The sequence below is a fragment of the Canis lupus genome, chromosome 12 (assembly GCF_011100685.1).
Source record: "Canis lupus familiaris isolate Mischka breed German Shepherd chromosome 12, alternate assembly UU_Cfam_GSD_1.0, whole genome shotgun sequence".
Classification (NCBI taxonomy): domain Eukaryota; kingdom Metazoa; phylum Chordata; class Mammalia; order Carnivora; family Canidae; genus Canis; species Canis lupus.
Window position 1 is genome coordinate 4,453,560 of NC_049233.1, and position 10,376 is coordinate 4,463,935.

Here is a 10,376-nt window from a genome sequence, read left to right on the forward strand (position 1 = left end):
CTCCAAACGCCCTCAGCCCTGGCCACCCCTGGCCTCCTACACTGACAGGCTGCCGGGTCCCACCGGCTCCTGGCACGCGGCCACTTTCAGAATGGACGTGGTCCAAGCTGTGTGGCTCCCACAGCACCAGCTGCCATCACCTAACACCCAAGGAGTACAGGGGTGCAAACTGGCCATTGCTCAGGGCCGTGTCTACACCTCTGCCATTCCGTCCTTCCGGACTCTGCTATTAGGAACATTATTTTAAGCAAGTCTTTTTTTTTATAATTTTTTTTAATAATTTTTTAAAAATTTATTTATGATAGTCACACAGAGAGAGAGGGGGGCAGAGACACAGGCAGAGGGAGAAGCAGGCTCCATGCATCGGGAGCCCGACGTGGGACTCGATCCCTGGTCTCTAGGATCATGCCCTGGGCCAAAGGCAGGCGCTAAACCACTGCGCCACCCAGGGATCCCAGCAACTCTTTATCAGGTAAAAGAATTTCCCTAACACCACAAAATAGTTGTTATCCAGTACATGGGCCTGGGACGACTGCATGGCCATGAGGCTGGTGGGGACAGTACAGGGAGATTCCTAGGCCTACTTACAACAAAATAAATTCCAGGTGGCTCACATACTTAAAATGTAGAAAAAAAAAAAAATCCCAACAAAGCTAGAAGAAAATGGAGACTTTTTTCATAATCTTAGTACAACAAAGCTCTTTCCAAGCATGCTACAGAACTCTGAATCCATTTTTTAAAAGATTCATATATTCAACTATATAAAAATCAAACATTTCTGCAAAGCCCAGTGCACATTTAAAAAATTTGAAAATAATATTTTATCACATGTAACAAAGGACAAAACTTGACAATAGCTATTAAAAAGTAACTGGGTTAATGGGATCCCTGGGTGGCGCAGCGGTTTGGCGCCTGCATTTGGCCCAGGGCGTGATCCCGGAGTCCCGGGATCGAATCCCACGTCAGGCTCCCGGTGCATGGAGCCTGCTTCTCCCTCTGCCTGTGTCTCTGCGCCTCTCTCTCTCTATCATAAATAAATAAAAATTTAAAAAAAATAAAATAAAAAGTAAACTGGAACGTTTAGTTCCAGGAAGATCAAGTAGACATACTTTTCCCTATTCTTCTTGCGAAGGACAAATAAAAGCCCCAGCCAAGACAATGGCACAGACAAAGCCCAAACAACAGTCTTCTCTCTCTAGCCAAAGGACCAGAAGAGAGGCAGCCTGGCAGGACAGAAAGATGTGAAGACACTGGGTACCTAGGTGCCTCAGTGGTTGAGCAACTGCCTCTGGCTCAGGGCGTGGTCACGGGATCGAGTCCTGTGTTGGGCTCCCCACAGAAGCTCCCTGCTTCTCCCTCTGTGTGTCTCATAAATAAATATAAAATAAATAAAATCTTTTTAAAAAATATGAAGACACTAACTGCTGTACTCCATCCAAACAAGACAGAAAAACAGCTGTGCCCACCAGAGGCCAGCAGAGACCTCACTTTCTACCCTCACCAGGTTACCATAGGGGCCCACTTGCCCACCAGGATGGTACCAGAGGAGGCCTGGTAGAAACCCACTGTTGCCCAGCAGTACCAGGGCTATTCCTGAAAAATACAATAACCAAAACTGAAATCCCAGTGGACGGACAGGAAAGAGAATCCACCCACTAGAAGAACAATGGAGACGACCCAATCTGGACAGAAAGAGAACATAGACTGGGAGGAATGAATATAGAGTCTCAGGGACCCAGAACTCTTAACATAAGATCGAACATTTGTGTCATCAGAGTCCCAAAAGGTGGGGTGGGGGCGGGAGGGTTAAAAAAGCACCCAAAAAATAATGGCTGAAAACTTCTCAAATTTGGTGGGAGAAGTCAACCTGCAGATTCAAGAAGCTGAGTACACCCTAAGCCAGACAAACTGGAAAAAAATCCATCACACATCATATCCAAGATACATCAACCTTAACTTTCTGAAAATGAAAAACAAAACATTTCTGAGTGCACGTTACGTTGCCTACAAGGGACAAGTAATGTGAATAACGGTGGATTTCTCAGCAGAGCTGTGGAGCCAGAAGGAAGTAGTGTATTTCTCGGGTGCTGAAAAAAACGAGCCAGGTCCTACAGCCTCCAGAGATATCCTTCAGGAATGAAGAAGAATCAAGACATCCTCAGATGAAGGACAAGAAAGGACTTAGCTGCCAGCAGACCTACCCTAAAAGAATGATGAAAAAGCTTTCCAAACAGAAAAAGGAAATGATGTAGGAAGGAGCTTTGGAACATCTTTGGAAGCTTTGGAGCTTTGGAAAGATGACCAAACGTTAAACAAAGATACGAGTAAACCCAAAAGATTTTCCCTCTCCTCTTCAGCTTTCTAAAGTGTTTGATAGTTGAAGCAAAAATCGAAATACAGTCTATTGTGTTTCTAAATATACGTAGAAGAAATATTTTAAATGATTATCTTTTAAATGGGGAAGGTAAAGGGACCAGTAGACTGTGGAGACTGTGGTGAGCTATGCATACATGTAATACCTAGGGAAGACACCAAAAAAATTACACAAAGAGATAAACTCAAAAACGCTATGAGTAAATCAAAAAGTGTCACTTTTTTTCAAGTAACTCAAAGGAAGTCAGAAAAAAATACAAATATGAGAACAGAATAGCCAGAAAACAAAAAATGGCACATGTAAGCACTAACATCATAATTACACCTAATTAAATGGTCTAAAAACACCAATTAAAAGAGATTGGCAGAGTAAATTAAAAAATATGAACTATATGCTCTCAAGAAACACACCGCAAATAATAATATAAACAGGCCGAGAGCAAAAGGATAGAAAAAGAGACATAACACAAACCTCAATCAAAGGAGAGCAGGCGTGGTGGTGTTAGTATCTCATAGAGTTCAGAGCGGGAGAAAATTACAAGAGAGAGGGAGCGTCACCTAACAATACAGGGGCAGAGCGCCAAACACCAGGACTGCCAAGTACACAGAGCAAAACCCTGACTGAACTGAAAAGGGAAGTGGACAGATCCATAAACACTGCAGGTGGAAATGTGTCCTTCCAAAATTCCTAGGGTGAAGCCCTAACCCGGGGGGGGGGGGGGGGGGGGGCTGTACTTGAAGATAGAGCTTTTAGGAGGTAATTAAGGTTAAAGGAGCTCCTCGGGGTGAGGTCCCAGTCCAGTTGGACTGCTGGCCTTGCAGGCGGGGGGAGGGCAGGGAAGGGAGAGGGAGATCTCCAGGCACAGGCACAGTGGGAAGACCCAGGAGGACATAGTGGGAAGCGTCCCATCCACAAGCCAGGAAGTGAGTCCTTGTCAGAAACTGACCCTGCCAGTCTGGGACTTCCCAGCTTTCCAAACGTGAAAAACAAAGTTTTGTTTTTTAAGCCACCCAGTCTATGGTTAATTTGTATGGCAGCCTGAGAAGACGAATACAATAAATAGAGCTGGAGACTTCAACTCAACTAGAGACTATCAACAACTGATAGAACAACTAGAGAGAAGATCGTCAAGGATATATTAGAACCCAACACCATCGACCAACAGGATCTCACTGATATTTATAAAACAGTTTGGCCACAAAAGCACATTGCACATTGTTTTCAAGTGCCCATGGAACACATACCGAGATAAACTGATCCTGGGCCACAGAACAAACCTCAACAAATTTAAAAGAATTAGAAATCATACACAATGTGCTCTTGAACAACAACAGAATCAAAGTAAAAATCAGTAACATGAAGATAACAGGAAGTTCTCTAAACATTTGTAATAAATACGCTTCTACAAAACACATGAGTCAAAAAGAAAGCCTCAAGGGAAATCAGAATATACATTACACTGAATGAAAATGTACACAAATGTACACAAATCAAAATTTGTGGAACAAGGTAAAGTAGTACCAAGAGGGAAATTCACAGCACTAAATAAATGCATACATTGGGAAAGAAGAAAAGTCTTAAATCAATAGGCTAAGCCTCTATCCTCAAGAGCCTTGAAAAAAAGAGAATAAAGCCAAAGCAAGGAAAAGGAAAGAAAAGGAAAGATAAAAACAAATCAACGGAAACGCTTGGGGGGCTTAGTGGTTGAATGTCTCCTTCGACTCAGGTTGTGATCCTGGTGTCCCGGGATTGAGTCCCACACTGGGTTCCCTGCCTGGAGCCTGCTTCTCCCTCTGCCTGTCTCTGCTTCTCTCTGTGTGTCTCTCATGAATAAGTAAATAAAATCTTTAAAAAACCCAAATCAATGAAAATGAAACACAAAAATTGGGAAAGTATCAACGAAGCAGAGGTTTTTAAATGAAATGACCAATAAAACTGACAAACCTGTAGCCAAACTGACCAAAAAAAAAAAAAAAAAAAAAAGAGAGATTACCAATATTAAGAATGAAACAAGGACTCACTACAGACCCTATAAACACCAAAAGGATGTGAGTACTTTGCACAACCCTACACATAAATTTGGGAATTTAGACAAAATAGACCAATTCCTCAAAAATTATATACTACCATAACTCACTCAATGTGAAATAGATAATTCAAATAGCATTATAAATATTGGATCTATAATTTTTAAAAATTTCCAAAACCAGATAAATTCGCTGGAGACTCCTACCAAATGTTTAAAGAATAATTAACACCCAACACTACACAATCTGTTCCAGAAGACAGAAGAGGAGGAACACTTCCTAATTCATTCAATGAGCTAGTATTACCCTGATACTAAACCAAAGTACAAAAAAAAAAAAAAAAAAAAAAAAAGGCCCTATGGATTAATACACCCCATGAGTATAGGCACAAAAAAATCAGTAACAAAATAGTAGCAAACAGGGGATCCCTGGGTGGCTCAGCGGTTGAGCGTCTGCCTTCAGCCCAGGGTGTGATCCTGGAGACCTGGGATCGAGTCCCACATCGGGCTCCCTGCATGGAGCCTGCTTCTGCCTCTGCCCGTGTCTCTGCCACCCCCTCCCCCGTGTCTCTCATGAATAAACAAATAAATAAATATTTTTTAAAAACCCAAAATAATAGCAAACAGAATTCAGATATATAGGGGCACTGGGTGGCTCAGTCCATTAAGCATCTGCCTTTGGCTCAGGTTATGATACCAGGGTCCTGGGATGGAGCCCCATGCCTCTGCTCATCAGGGAGCCTGCTTCTCCCTCTCCCTCTGCCTGCTGATCCCCCTGTTTGTGCATGCATGTGCACTATCAAATAAATAAAATCTTTTTTTAGGATTTTATTTATTTCTTCATGATAGACATAGAGAGAGAGAAGCAGAAACACAGAGAGAGGGAGAAGCAAGCTCCCCATAGGGAGCCTGATGCGGGACTCAATCCCCAGACCCCAAGATCACAACCTGAGCCAAAGGCAGATGCTCAACCACTGAGCCACCCAGGTGTCCCAATAAAATATTTTTCTAAAAAAGAATTCAAATATATAACAAGAATTATACACTATAACTAAAGGAAGTTAATTCTGAGGATACAAGGCTGGTCAATAGTTGAAGATCAGTCGATATAATCTGACATATTAACAATCTAAAGAAAAAAATTCCCATTAACTATTGATGCAGAGAAAAACACTGACAAAATTCAGTACCTATTCATGATGAAAAAAAAAAAAACTCTCAAGAAAATGGAAATAGAGGGTGAATAATAGCTCCCTAAAGATGTCCACATCCTAGTCAACAGAACCTATGATTATGTTACCTTAAATGGCAAAAGATAATTTGCAAATCTGATTCAATCTTGTAATGGGGAGATTACCCTGGATTATGTGGATGGGCCTTAAATCCAGTCATAAGTATCCTTGTAAGAGAGAGGCAGAGGGAGTTTAGATACACACAGAAGATCATGTAACTCCATGTGACCATGGCAGCAGACATTAGAGTAATGCAGCCACAAGCCAAGGAATGCCAGCAGCCACTAGAAGCTAGAAGAAGCAAGAAGAGATTCTCCCCTAAAGTCTCCAGTGGTAGCACAGCTTTCCCCACAGTTTGATTTTTGACCTTCAGAACTGTGAAAGACTATATTTCTGGTTTTGTTAAGCCACTCAGTTTGTGTGAATTGGTTGCAGCTACCATAGGAAACTAATTCCTCCCTGGAGCCTCATGCAGCTTAATTTTAGCCTGTAAGATTCACTGTGGACTTCTCACACCCAGAACTGTAGATAATAAATTTGCCTTGTCTCGAGACATTAAATTTGTGGTACTTAACACAGACAGGGATTTCTTCAACTTAAGAACATTTACAAAAACCTACAACCAATATTATATTTCTTTGTGAAAAACTGAATGTTTTCCCCTTAAAACTAGGAACAAGAAAGGGATTCCACTATTATCAGTCTTAAAATTCTGGGAGTTCTGTCAGTGCAATAAGGCAAGAAAAGGAAATAATAGGCATCAATATCAAAAAAGAAATAAATCTGTCCCTATCTGCAGATCACATGATTATCTATGTAGAAAATTCCAAAGAATCTACAAGAAAATTATTAGAATGAGTTAAGATCACAGAATATAAAATAAACATGCAGAAGTCCATTCTATTTGTAGAAATGAACATGTGGACACCACAATTAAAAATAAAACACCATTTGTAATCACACACACAAAAAAGAAATTCTTAGATGTAAATCTAACATGTTCCAGACTTAAATAATAAAAACTACACAGTCCTAGGGTTCCTGGCTGGCTCAGTCAGAAGAGCATGTGACTCTTGATCTCAGGATTTTAAGTTCTGGGTGTTGAGATTACTAAAAAAAAAATAAAACTTAAAAAAAAATCTACACAGTCCTGATGAAAGACTTTAAGATCTAAATAACTTGAGAGATATACCATACTCATGGACTGGAACTTTCAACTTAGTAAAAATGTCAATTCTCCCCAAATTGATACACAGGTTTAATATAATATCTATCAAAATTCCAGCAAGGTTGTATTTTTTTGGTAGATATAGACAAGATTAGTCCATAGAAAGGCAAAGAAACTAGAATTGCTTAAAAAAACAACAACAAAAAAAAAACACTGAAAAAGAATAAAATGGGAAGAATCATTCTACTCAATTTCAAGACTTATTATATAGTTACAGTAATCAATACTGTGTTGCATGGAAGAGAGACAGGCACATACATCAGTGGAATGGAATAGAAAACCCAGAAAGAGACCCAGACAAATACACCAACCTTTTTTTTTTTTTTAATTTATTTACTTGTTTATTCAGAGAGAGAGAGAGAGGCAGAGACACAGGCAGACTCCATGCCCAACGTGGGACTCGATCCCGGGCCTCCAGGATCACACCCCGGGCTGCAGGCAGTGCTAAACCGCTGCACCACAGGGTCTGCCCACACCAACCTTATTAAATGCAAAAACAAGAGAGAAAAGGTAGCCTTTTCAATAAATGATACTGGAGCAATTGGACATCCATAGACAAGTGGGGGAAAACAAAGTAACTCAACCAAGTCTCATGCCTTACAGAAAACTAACTCTAAATGGATCATAAACTTAAATGTAAAACACAAAATGATACTTTTAGCAAAAAAACATAAAAGGAAATCTGAGCAGCACCAGTGGCGCAGTGGTTTAGCGCCACCTGCAGCCTGGGGTGTGATCCTGGAGACCCCAGATCGAGTCCTACATCAGGCTTCCTGGATCCTGCTTCTCCCTCTGCCTGTGTGTGTGTGTGTGTGTGTGTGTGTGTGTGTGTGTGTGTGTCTATGAATAAATAAAAATAATAATAATAAGGAAATATTTAAGATCTAGGGCCAAGCACAGAGTTCCTAAGCTTGATGGCAAAAGCACAATCCATAAAAAGGAAACTTGATAAATTGGACTTCATCAAAATTAAAACTTTTGTGCATCAAAGGACACTATAAAGAAAGTAAAGAAAGTATCCACAGAACAGGAGAATATATTTTCAAATCATTTACCTACCAAGCGTCTACTATCCAGAATATATAAAGAACTCCTACAACCCAACAACAACAACAAAAAACCAATTCAAAAATGGGCAGGGATGCCTGGGTGGCTCAGGGGTTTGAGAGTCTGCCTTCTGCCTAGGGCATGATCCCTGGAGTCCCAGGATCTAGTCCCACATCAGGCTCCCCACAGGAGGCCTGCTTCTCCCTCTGCCTGTATCTCTTCCTCTCTCTCCTGAATAAATAAAATCTTAAAAAAAAAAGGGGGGGGGAACTAAAATAAACATCTTCCCCCAGAAGAGATACAAACACCCAAGAAAACATTAAAAGATGCCCAAGATCATTAACTATCAGGGAAATGGAAATCAAACCACAGTGAGATTTCACTTCACACCCACCAAAATTTCTGTAATTTAAAGAAAAAAATCAGTGTTAGTGGAAATGTGAAGACACTGGAACCCCTCACACACTGCTGGTGGGAATGTAAAAATGATGCAGCCACTGTGTAAAACAGGTTAGTAGTTTCTCAGTAAACCAAGAAATACCATACAACCCACCAATTCCATTTCTGGGTATAAGCACTGAAAATAAGTATTCAAACAAAAACTTATACCGTACACAAATATTCACAGGAGCACTATTCACAAAAAGCCAAAAGGTGAGGGTTGCCTGGGTGGTTCAGTTGGTTGTCAGACTCTTGGTTTCAGCTCAGGTCATGATCTCAGGGGCATGGGATCAAGCCCCGTGTCGGGCTCTGCAGTCAACAGGGAGTCTGCTTGAGATTCTCGCTCTCCCTCTGCCCCTTTCCTGCTGGTGTGCACCTGTGCACCTGCATGTGCTCTCTCTCTCTCAAATAAACCTTTAAGAAAAAAAATTCATTGAAACAAAAAGCAGAGTAGTGGGTGCCAGAGGCTCGGAAGAGGGAAGAATAAAAAGTGAGAGGTTAATGGGTATTTGATTTCCTTTTGAGGTAATGAAAATGTTCTATGGTAAATTTTATGTGTATTTTCCCCACAATGTTAAAAATATATATCCGTCAAGCCAGGGGCAAGATGAAATGGAGCTAGCTTTCGTTATTTAGGAAAATAGCTTTCCTTATTCAGGATCCCTGTGTCCTCTGTGTGGAAGCACAAGAAAATCAACTCAAAATTTGTAAGAAATGGGTCATTCCAGATCTTAACGATGAAGCATAAAGCAAGGTTCCACTGTCCGCTCAGTGTCTGCAGCCACCGCCCAGCAGTCCTTCTCATAGATGTCCCTGCAGAGCACCTCTGGCTCTATGAAGAGGCTTCCAAACTGTGGATTTTTTTAAAAAAGATTTTATTCATGAGAAACAGAGAGAGAGATGCAAAGACACAGGCAGAGGGAAAAGCAGGCTCCCTGTAGGGAGCCCGATGTGGGACTCGATCCTGGGACCCCAGGATCATGCCTGAGCCAAAGGCAGACACTCAACCACTGAGCCACCCAGACATCCCTAAGATCTGGGCTTTTAAGAAATTCAAACCCATCATTGCAGATTGGAGAACCCATCTGGGCAAGTTTTGCTGTTGATGAAACACGCCCCTTTCCTAGGCTTCCCCATCCTGAGGGGGGTCTCTCCAGGCCCTCCAGCCTGTCACAGCCACTCTGGTGACCCGGCTGCATCCCCCTTCTGGGTTATCCTTCTAGAAAGGAAGTCAGTTAAGAACAAACCCGGGGCTGATGGAACTCAGATGCCTCTTCTGCGTCCTTCCTGGATTCTGTGTCACACATGGCTCCCTCCATTCTCAAAATGGTAAGAACATTGTTCCCTTCACATTACCTTGACAGCCCATAAGGGAATGTTCATTTCCCCTTGACTGATATTTAAAGGGGGCCAAGCCTAAGGGCAACATGTTCCTCACCTTGCCACCCTAGATGGGACTGGTCGGTTTGCAGTCAGCTGGAGGAGGGTAGGCTGCATCTCTCCAGTGCCAGCAGGCAAGGGCTGGCCCTCCCCAGAACCAACCGACAGAGTCCCAGCCTGGAAGAGGGAAGGAGGACAGAGGCTGAAGCACCTTTAAGTGCCCACTTGGCCTGTCAGAGCGGGGTGTCTAAGCTTAGAGACGAGGGAACAGGAAACTGGCACAGTCGTAGGATAGGACCAACTGCAGACATGATGGAAGTCAATCACAGAGCAAACCGTTCAAGCCCACCCCTTGACTGCTGGAGAGGAGTCCCAGGAACCCCAAGACCCGCCCTCTATGAATCGCAGGCTCACAGCCAACACCCATTCCTGTGCCCTTAGTCTGCGCCCCTGCTCTTGCTCCCCACAGATCCACCCACAGAAGCAGCAGCTGAGCCTCTTACTATTTCTTGATTTCTTGCTGCATCATTGGAAACCTTCAGGGGAATCTGGTCCTAGAAATGAAGTTTCCAAAAACTTTGTTCACATGCCCAATCCTGAGCTGAACTGGACAAAATGAATTTCTGGCTTTCAGAGAAGCCCTTATAC